The sequence below is a fragment of the Fukomys damarensis genome, unplaced genomic scaffold, assembly GCF_012274545.1.
Source record: "Fukomys damarensis isolate Sample0158 unplaced genomic scaffold, DMR_v1.0_HiC HiC_scaffold_23, whole genome shotgun sequence".
Lineage (NCBI taxonomy): Eukaryota > Metazoa > Chordata > Mammalia > Rodentia > Bathyergidae > Fukomys > Fukomys damarensis.
This window is the reverse complement of record NW_022900935.1, coordinates 3,991,846-4,001,425: the sequence shown is the minus strand read 5'-3', so window position 1 is coordinate 4,001,425 and position 9,580 is coordinate 3,991,846. Positions and strand designations below refer to the sequence as shown.

Sequence of the window (9,580 nt, the reverse complement as noted above, 5' to 3'; positions counted from 1 at the left end):
ACCGATCCACGCGCCGATGCCGCGCGCTGCGGGTGCTCACTGCCCTGCGCCCCGCCGCCTGGTGAAGGCCGGATTTGACAGCCGGAAGTGCCCGAAGAGATCACACAGGGCGGCACGGGGGAAACTGAGGCCGAGCGGAGCACTCGGGCGCCTCCTGCCTTCCTGCCCCGAGCCTACCCGGCTCTTTGATGAATGAGGGTGCTGGCCGGGCCGCGGGAGAACTGCACTTTCCCCGGCCCCTCGCGCCCTCTCTAGGCGCGCACTGGTGAGCAAGGCCTCCAGGCACCACCCCTCCTCCGCCCTCCCTGGCCCTGCAGCCCCTGGCGCAGGGTTGGCTCTAAACTCAGTCCTAGAGGCTTTGGGGAGCTTGAGAAAATCCCATGCCACCCTTGTTACGTCGCGCAAGGGGTCTACAGGAAGGAGGCAGATCAGTGCTGCTGACTTTGGAACGGAATTTACAGCTGGGTGCCCTGAGGCAGGGGACGATGAAGTGAATTCCCCAGGGCTACGCAGCTAGGACAGAGGAGAGGATAAGGACAGGACGGAGGTCTCAGTAGAGCCTGGTCCAGCGTGAGGCGGACTTGACCTTTACGGTGTCCTTTCTTCTACCCTTCCCTGGGGTCACCCAGCAAGTTGGCAGAGCTGAGCTAGAATGCGGTCTTGGGCTAGACTCGAGGCTACTGCCCACCTCAAAGGAGGGAACGTTTTGGTCCTCTTTTTAAAAAATTAGTGGTCTTTACCCTGCAGAAATTATGAGACTCCTTTGAGTTTCAGGAGTACCCATTCATTCATTCATTCATTCACCAAATATTTATTGAGCACCTACTGTGTGCCCGTGTGTGTGCATGGCTTAGGCACTGAGAATACAACAGTGAATGGTCCTGTCCTCAGGTGTAGACTCCAGAGAGTGGATGAAACACTCTGGGTGTGAGAAGGCTGGGAGACCCTTGGAATCTTCCCAGCCACTGGCAATATAAAGAGGGCAGGAGATCAGACCTCCCTCCCACAGTGATGTTAGAACAGCACCAAGGCCTCTGAGCGTTTGCCTTCATGGGCCCCTGCTTCTGCCAGACTGAGCTTTTCCACTTCCCGAAGACTGGGGAGCAAAGAGTGGCCCATGGGGAGCCATAAACTACCCTCTATGCCTGGAGACTGGGCTGGAAAGTATGGCCACTTCCTGTCTGTGTACAGCTACTTCCTGGCTGTGTATGGCTACTTCCTGGCTGTGTGACTTTGGTATCTCCCTTTATCTCTCTGGGCCTCATTTCTTTATTATACCACAGGGTTCACAATACCTCATAGAACTGATGAGACTGTCATTGCAGGGCATGGCCTGTATCAGGGGCTCTGCCATACCCGATGTAAACAAAGATAAATTTCTTTTATTTTTTTCTACCACTCCTGCCTCCTTTGGTGCCAGAAGTGCTAGGGCCTTGTGCATGCTAACTAAGTAGGCCCTCTACCGCTGAACTATGCCTCCAGTCCAAACAAGGCTGTATTTCTTTAGAGGCTCTAGTGACTCCATAACCTATTTCTACTCCCAGTAAAGAAATGTTAGAGGCAGAAAGAGGGGTGGCTGAGTTCCAAGAAAGGAGGCTGAGGCTTCTTTCTGGCCCCAGTCACACAATAGGCACCTCATGGTCAGCGTTTCAGCTTTTACCTCTCAGGCTCATTCAGCATCTGACCGGTGGGCCCCTAGCTCAGTGACTTCTAAAAGACTGGTCTTCTGACTTTTGAATTGCCTCAGTCTCCTTAAATGTAAAATTCCTACCCCCAAGGTTCTCATTTGTAAATGACGGGCTGATTAGGTTGTCATAGCTCGGCCTGTGGTCTCCGTGAAAGTTGGGGCCTGAAGAATTTCTTGTAAATGTGAAACCATCTCTCCCTACCTGAGTCCCGTGAAGCTACAAGGCCTGGGCCAGTCCCCAGGATCGACACATCTGGGCCCGAGGAAGGTCCTTAGATTTATTACCGAGGCCACTCGTATACCCTCTGTGCTTTGTAAATACTGCTACATGTTATAAACTGGGCTGCAGATGAGGAGTGTCAGGGGGACCTTGCTCCCTTGCATGCATTACAGGGAAGAAAGGGGCTAGAAAGGGGACTCTAATCCACTTTTCACTTAGCTGTCCCCACTTGGCAGCTGTCTGTCCAGTTGTACCACCCTCTGCCTAAAACTCCTTGTGGCTCCCTGTTTTCTTAGGGTGAAGAACAACCTTTCATGTGGACCACAGGGCCCTGCACCTGCGCCTGGTCTAGGCCTCTGACCCATTTCAGAAACTGTGTCAGTAGTCCGCTGTGCCCAGGTACGTCACTACACTTCCCGAGGGCCTTTGTACGTGTCCCTGCCGCCTCCACCACCACTGCCCCTCTTTCCTTTAGACGCCTCCTCATTCCTCAGAGATTATCTTAACCCAGATTTACATTCCTACCAGAGCAAGCCACAAGTCAATGGGTCTCTCTAGGTTGGAGGTTAAGCCCAGAGTGGAATTATGCATTTGTGGCTGCGATTTGTTTGCTTGCTTGCTTTTGGCGTTGGGGATCTGATCTCAGGGTCTCCCTAGGCTAGGCAAGTGCTTTACCACTGAGCTACATCCCTGCCTTCTTGCTGGGATTAAGGTCCTCCTGGACCCTGAACACCATCCCATAACTTCTTGTGGTAAGCCTTCCATAATCTACCTGTGGTAAGCCGGGCATGGTGGTGCATCCCTGTAATCCCAGCACTCAGGAGGCTGAGGCAGGAGGATCGCTGTGAGTTCGAGACCAGCCTGGGCTACATAGTGAGTTCCAGGTCAGTCTCAACTACATAGTGAGACCCTGTCTCAAAGAGAAAAAGAAATCTACCTGTGGTGAATACCTCTTGAGCAAATTGGAGCTTCTGTCTTGTAAAACTGTATTGTCCCTCAGAAGTATATACCGAAGTCATTTCTGAGTTGTGGACGCAGGTGTTCATTCATTCATCACATAGGGACTGAGCACCTTCTCTGCCAGGTGCTCTCCTGGGTACCTCGGGAAACAGGACTCAGAAGCTGCCGCCCTCAGGGAGCTTTCTGCAGCCAGGGAGTCAAATCATTACAGGCAGAACCCGCACCGATTCGATAAAGCCAACACATTCACAGTGTGGGATGGGGGATGGCCGTTTGAGACCTCCGGTGCAGAAGCACTGTGTCCCCCCTCAGCCTGGCCCTGTGGCTGGAGAGGCAGGCACGTAAGCCATGGGCCATTTTACCAGGAAGTACGGTGGCCCAGACGGCACCCGTGGGGCTGCAGAGGCTGCAGGTCCCATGTTAGCTCGACAAACCCAGGAAAACGTGTCCCAGTTCCTAACCTCATTAGTGAAGTGGAGAAGGAACTTAGGGCTTGAAGTCACACTGGCCTGGGAGGACGCAGTGGGACTGCCACTGGCCAGCTGTGTGACTCCATTTCGACGAACTTCAGTTTTCTCATCAGTAAAAGGGGGACAGTAATTGTCTCTGCCTCCTAAGGCTGCTGTGAGGCTGAAAGGGGGATGCTGAGCGTAGGTCCCAGGAGATCTTAGCGGGCTTTGCCATCACACAATGATTTTGAAAGGGGACAGTCTTGGGCGCGGGGATTCAGGTGAGAAGAATCGCAGGCCCGTGGTGGGGATCGTTTCCCTGAAGTTCTGTGCTTTACTTCAGCTGAGGTCAGCTGGGAGGGGAGGAGAGTCAAGTAGGAAAGGTTTCCAGGCCCATGGGGCAGCACTGGAGCTGGCTAAGAAGACAGCTGTTAGCCTCTGGAAAGCTGGACAGAGTCGTCAAATCAGATGGTTTCTGAATTCTGTTTGAAATCGTTTGGGCCACCTCAGGGTCTAAACTTGACCGGAGAGAAGTGAAATAGCATCATCGTTAAGGCAGCTTCCTCAAGCTAAGACCCGGGTGAGAGTTTAAACACTGTTATTTTCTGGTGATCCTGACCCAGACTTGTCAGGGCCTTCCTGTCCCCACCTGTATAATGGAGACGACAGCAGCTGCCTGGGATCGTTGGGAACAGAGCAGATGGGATGTGCGCACGGGCTGTGTGTGGCTAACAGTTTTTGAAAGATAAACTTAACTGCTGTAAAATATACGTCACACAGTTCACCATCTTACTTTGACGTGCACGTGCAGCGTCTGTAACGATAGCATATTTGCATCATGGCACAGCAGGCCCCAGAACATTTCGGCCGGTACATCTGGAACCTACCGAACAACAGCTCCCCGTTTCCCTTCCCCCAGACCCCAGTAGCCACCTGGTTCCCTCCTGTCCATAGCTTTTGACTACTCCAGATACCAACAGTGCGGTATTTATCTTTTCCGACTGGCCCGTTTCAGTGCCTTCAAGATTCAGGCGCATTACACGTCAGAAGGTCCTTCCCTCGGTAAGGCCGATTGTGTTCTGTTGCATGTCTACCCTGCATTCCGTTTACCTATTCATCTGGTCAAAGGCATCTGAGCCGCCCCCAGCTCTTGGCCGTGGTAAAATACCGCCAGGGACGCGGGTACGGTATGTATCTGACACCCTGCTCTCAGTTCCCGCGGAGGTATTGCTGGGTCATCTTACTGTCATAGTTTGAAGGTGGACCGAGAGGGCTCCCACTGTCTCCTCTTGCCCACCAGGGTAAGAGACGACCCCAGGGCCCCAAAGAACAGAGTGAAAACCAGTAGGTCCCTGGGTGCGCTGACTCACACCTGTAATCTCAGCTACTCGGGAGGCTGTAAGTTTGGGTCCTGCCTGAGCAACTTAGCGAGACCTTGTTTAAAAAAAAAAAAAAAAAGACGTGGGGAAGTAGCTTAGTGGTAAAACAGCCCTGAGTTCATTTCCCAGTACTGAAGAAAAAAGAGAGTAAACTAGTGAGTGAAATGAACCATCACCAGGTTCTTCACCGCCCCCGTCCTTCCCCGGCAGATTTGCCCTCTTGGACTCTTCTCCGGGTATCCCAAGTGGAAACCACTGTCCATTTCAGCGGATGTTCCTAAGTGCATCCTGTGCTGGCAGGTGGGCAGAGGCAGAAGCGATACTCACGAAGCTGTGAACGGCTTAGTGCGGCAGAGCATGAAGGGCGCTGTGGACAAAGCAGAGATGCAAGGGGAGAGAGGGGACAGGAGCCTGGACCTGTGGGAGGTGTGTGGTTTAAGCAAGGACAGGAAGCAGGTGGGGGTCTGTCCTGTGGGCATGGGGAGGAGCGTTCCGGCGGAGAGGACAGCCAGGGAAAGGTCAGTGACCAGGAAGGACAGTGTGTCTGGAGCAGAATGCGTGGGGTGGAGAGAGGGCTGGAGCGGCCACCAGCTTAGCTGGTACACGGCCCACCGCCTTCACAAGGGGCTCGGCTGGCTGGGAGGCGAGTGCTGGGAGGGTTTAGAACAGACACGGGCACAGTGGAACTGTTCGAGGGGCACTGTCTGGGCATGGCATGCTCATCGGCAAGGGGTAGAAGCGTACGGGCAGACTTTTAGCCCACAGGGTGGCAGCGCTGAGGGGTGTAGCAAGATCGGGCCAAGAAGAACGGAGAACACACCTAGAGGTTGGAGGCAAGTGGACTACGCCAGTGGACCGATCGGGGATTTCTCCACAGAGTGACCAGCCTGGAGCTGGTGGTGAACAGGGTTTGCATGGGTTAGGGGAAGACGAGGCGGGGATACGGAAGCGAGGCGTTCATCATCAGCTCAAGGCATTTAGGAAGTTGCATTTAGTTTACAGGATTTGATAGAAAAACACTGGACACAGACGCTTCCCAGGGACAAAGGACAATGAAAGAGGACGAGAGTTGGGTGTGGGAGGGTGTGAGCGGCGCCTCAGTCGGGTCAGCTAGCCTCAGGGCAGTCAGGCCCAGAAGCACAAGGAAGCAGAGGACTGGTGAGGAGGCCCCTCGCTGTGATCCTTGGGAGAGGCCAGTGGCTCGTGCCAGGGTGCCAGTAGGGAGGAAAGGAGCACCAGTAAATACAGACCCACGTCACGGCCTGGGTGTCTGCCTGATGGCAGCAGACTGTCACCATGCCCTGTCCTGCCTGCCGTCACAGTAGCTGAAGTAAGGTGGCAACTTTTCTTCTGGGCCAACGTCTCTTTTTCCTCCTGGTGTGGAATGTGGTTTTCAAAGCCCTCCGAGCTCTTTGGTGCTGGAACTGTTGTCATGGCGACCTCCCGAGGCGCATCATTTCCCTCTGACTTACAGATAGAGCTATAGAAGGAAAGGAGTTCTCTCCTGAATGCTCAGGCAGGGGAGGTGGTGAACCAGAAGCATCTCGAGATTGTCTCTGTGTGTGGGGGGGGGTTTGCCTTTCAACTGCAATCTTTAGTTCCTGGCCTAGGACAGCTCTGTAGCTATCTCTCTATTAATTACTGACTGCACTGCAGAATTGTGTGAAAATTCAGCTGTGGCCAGAAAGGGGCGAGAAAGAGACCCTCACCCACGTACTCACACACAGACACATTCCCATGGAGTTTGACCTTGACCGGCACTGACTGCGCCAAAGGGAGAAAAAGGCCACAGCTGGAAAAACAGAAGTTCTGTCTTGCATGTGATCTTCCAAAGGCCTGGCTCGTGCAGTTTTAAGGACAATTTAAAGGCTGTTCTGGGGTGATTCTGAGCGTACTTGATTTCCCCCTCTTTTTGGCCGGTGTTGGAATTTTGCACAGCCCAAGAAGAAACCCCACTCCATTGCTTGTGGTATCGATCAACAGAATTTTCCCTGAACGCTCACAAAGGGGACCCCGTGACTAACAAAGATGACTTGCTCAACATTTGCTTTGGCGACAGATAGTGAAGCTGGTTAGACAGAAGTCGCAGTCACAGAGCCACAGAACGAGGTCCCATTCCACAGTAACCCTGTGTATCCCGAGAGTGGGCTGTGTGGTCCATCTGTGGGCATGGCTGTTCCCTCTCTGTGTACATTATTATTTCCTGGGCAGTTAGTCCTCTTCTGGGTCAACTGTGGGCCTTTCTTGGAATTCCTTGGCGTCTTCACAGAGCCTTGGTGGAGACAAGATTCTCATCAGACTCTTGGGATCTGAGTGCTACTCCTGCCCGTAGGAGCCGCTGGACCAGCCCTGGGCCCATGAAATGACTCCAGGACACAGAGGTGTTGCTAGCTGACCAGCAGGGTCTTTTTCTCGTCATGAGGCAGCCAGCATTCTTTCTTGTAATCAGTGGGGCTTCTCAGACACACTTGAGAATCTCAGTTTAACTTTGGGCTGCATCCTGACCCTGGGTAATATCCAGGAGTAGCAGTATACACAGTCCAGGTGACACATTTCCTACCCCACAGCTGCCAGCACACAGCCTTAGCTAGAGGGAGGGTCTCAGTTCGTGCAACTGGACAATCCTTGGAGTTGGAACAAATGACTCTGTTCCCCCATTATGGGTGGCTGGGAACTACCTCTGTCCCCGCAACCCCTGCTGATCTTGTTATTAACAAGGCCAAAGGACTGGGACTTAACCAAGACTTCAGCCCCCTGGTTTGGTTGGGCCATCTGGGCCAGAGCTTTCTGAGATAAAGCATTCCCCATCTAGAAATAAGAGGCAGAATTCTTCTTGTTTTGTTTAGTTCTATTGGAGATTGAACCCCGGAACTTTGAACTGAGCTATAGCTCAAGCACTCCCTTTTTTTTGGTACTCGGGATCAAACTCAGGACCTTGCGCTTGTGAGGCAGGTGTGGGCATCACTGAGCTAAATCTCCAGCCCCTCAAGCCCTTTTTAATGGTTGTTTTTTAGTTTTGATTGGTCTGGGTTTGGAATATTTTATCCCCCGTGCTGGGGGTCGAACTCAACCTTGCGCTTGTGAGGCAGGTGCAGTGCCACTGAGCTAAATCCCTGGCCCCTAGGGTTTGGATTCTTTGTTTGTTTGCTTATTTGTTTTTGGGTTTTTGTTTTTTTATTGCGGTACAGGGGATCAAACCCATGGCTTCATGCATGCCAGGCAAGTGCTTTACCCCTGAGTCACATCCCCTATTTTTTATTTTATTTTATATATTTTTTTGCAGTATCGGGAATCAAACTCCCTATTTTTTATTTTTGAGACAGACTCTCACCAAGTTGTTGAGTTTCCCAGGCTGGGCTGGAACTTCTGATACTTCTGCCTCAGCCACGCAGACTGCTAGGACTGCAGGCCTGTGCCATGTTGCCTCGCTTCAGAATTGTTTACTGATTCAAGTCATTTTTTTTAAATTATAAAACCATCCTTAAGCTCATGACAGAAAATGCTAAAAATACAGAAAGACAGAACAAAAACCAATCATCTCTAGTCCCTCAGCCCCACCACCAAGGGATCGTGAACATTTTTATATATTTCCTTCTGCTTTCTGCAAAACACTTTAAAAAAACATAACTGGAATTACAGTATGTTGTACATGCAGCGGTGTGCAAACTACCTCTCTAGTAAACAACAACAAAAATCCCTGATTCGCAGCATTTGCCAATTCCTGTGGTGTAAATATCCCATGTTCTGTCTCCGCCAGTTTCCCATCTCTGGCCTGGCTGAACACAGAGCTCGGAAGAAGAGATGTAGGGGATTGATTCTCAGAAGCCATTACGGATCAGCCCCTGGACACCATGTTGTCATTTAAAACCATGTCTATGTTTTTCTGATCTTAAAATAATACTTACTCATTACTGAGAATTTACAAAACACAAGCATCGGACCTCATCCAGATCCAGCATCCCTCCCCCTTACAGTCAGCAACTGTCAGCTGCCCGATGTGTGTGTCCTTGTTCCCTCTCCGTGGATAGAAACCTCCACAGAGAACTTTTCAGAGAGTCTAAAGGCAACGCATGTTGATGGCGGAAAATGTGGGAGATACAGAAATATCTCTGAATCTCACCGCTTGGAGATCGTCCTGGAGAATGTCCCTCCAGTCATCTTTCTCGTCTGCAGCTTTGTAACGTGACTGGCCTCGTGGTTCAAATATCCTCATGATAGCCAAAGCACATTCTTTTATCCCAGAGGAAGGTGACATCCAGTGACAGGACATTAATCACGATGCATTGAAAACCCTACTGAGGCTTAAAGAGGCAAAAAAAAAAAATAGTAATAATATTCTTGTTTCTTGGCATTTAAAAAATGGCGAGAGGAGGAAGCTCAAATTATCTGAAGTCTTGGGGGAGCCTAGTTGGGGCCCAGGGCCATCTTGTTCTAAATGCTAGGCCCTGATTCATTTCTTTTCCCCATATGAGGCTCCTGTGGAGTAAGAACAAGTGCCTCTAGGGAAGGGAGAGCCAGGGGAATGTAGCTCTTGTATAAGCCTGAGCACCAGTCCCTCTGTGCCTTCTTGTAGCACCCATCTGGCAGGCATCTGGTGGGGCACCACAGTAAGATGTGGAGGACGTATACGCCTGACCTCTGGTGCCCAGACTGAACCAGCAAGAAGATGCGGCAACCGCAGCTCAGGGCACGAAGAGTTGCATCCAGAATATGAAATGAGCCATTCCACACCAAGTCCCCGAACTCTGTCTTGCACATGGGGAGTACTGGGTAAAGGGGCTACTGTCACCTGCAGGGACAAAGGCCCAGGGAATGAAAGTGCTCCACAGGCTCCCCCGGGCTAACTGGCTCTCTCTCTCTCTCTCTCTCTCTCTCTCTCTCTCTC

The 9,580-nt window shown here is 51.6% G+C and overlaps 1 protein-coding gene across 2 annotated transcripts in view; it reads left to right on the top strand.

Moving 5' to 3' along the window:
- The first annotated feature begins 16 nt into the window (after positions 1 to 16).
- The window catches only part of Tmco4 (transmembrane and coiled-coil domains 4), an 85,536-nt gene continuing 75,972 nt past the window's right edge, over positions 17 to 9,580 (top strand). The window contains exons 1-2 of one of the 2 annotated variants that reach the window (XM_033767301.1): positions 17 to 265; positions 2,204 to 2,306. The gene's annotated coding sequence lies outside the window, so the exon portion shown is untranslated. The remainder of the gene's footprint in view (positions 266 to 2,203; positions 2,307 to 9,580) is intronic. The other variant, XM_010614239.2, reaches the window with a different exon arrangement.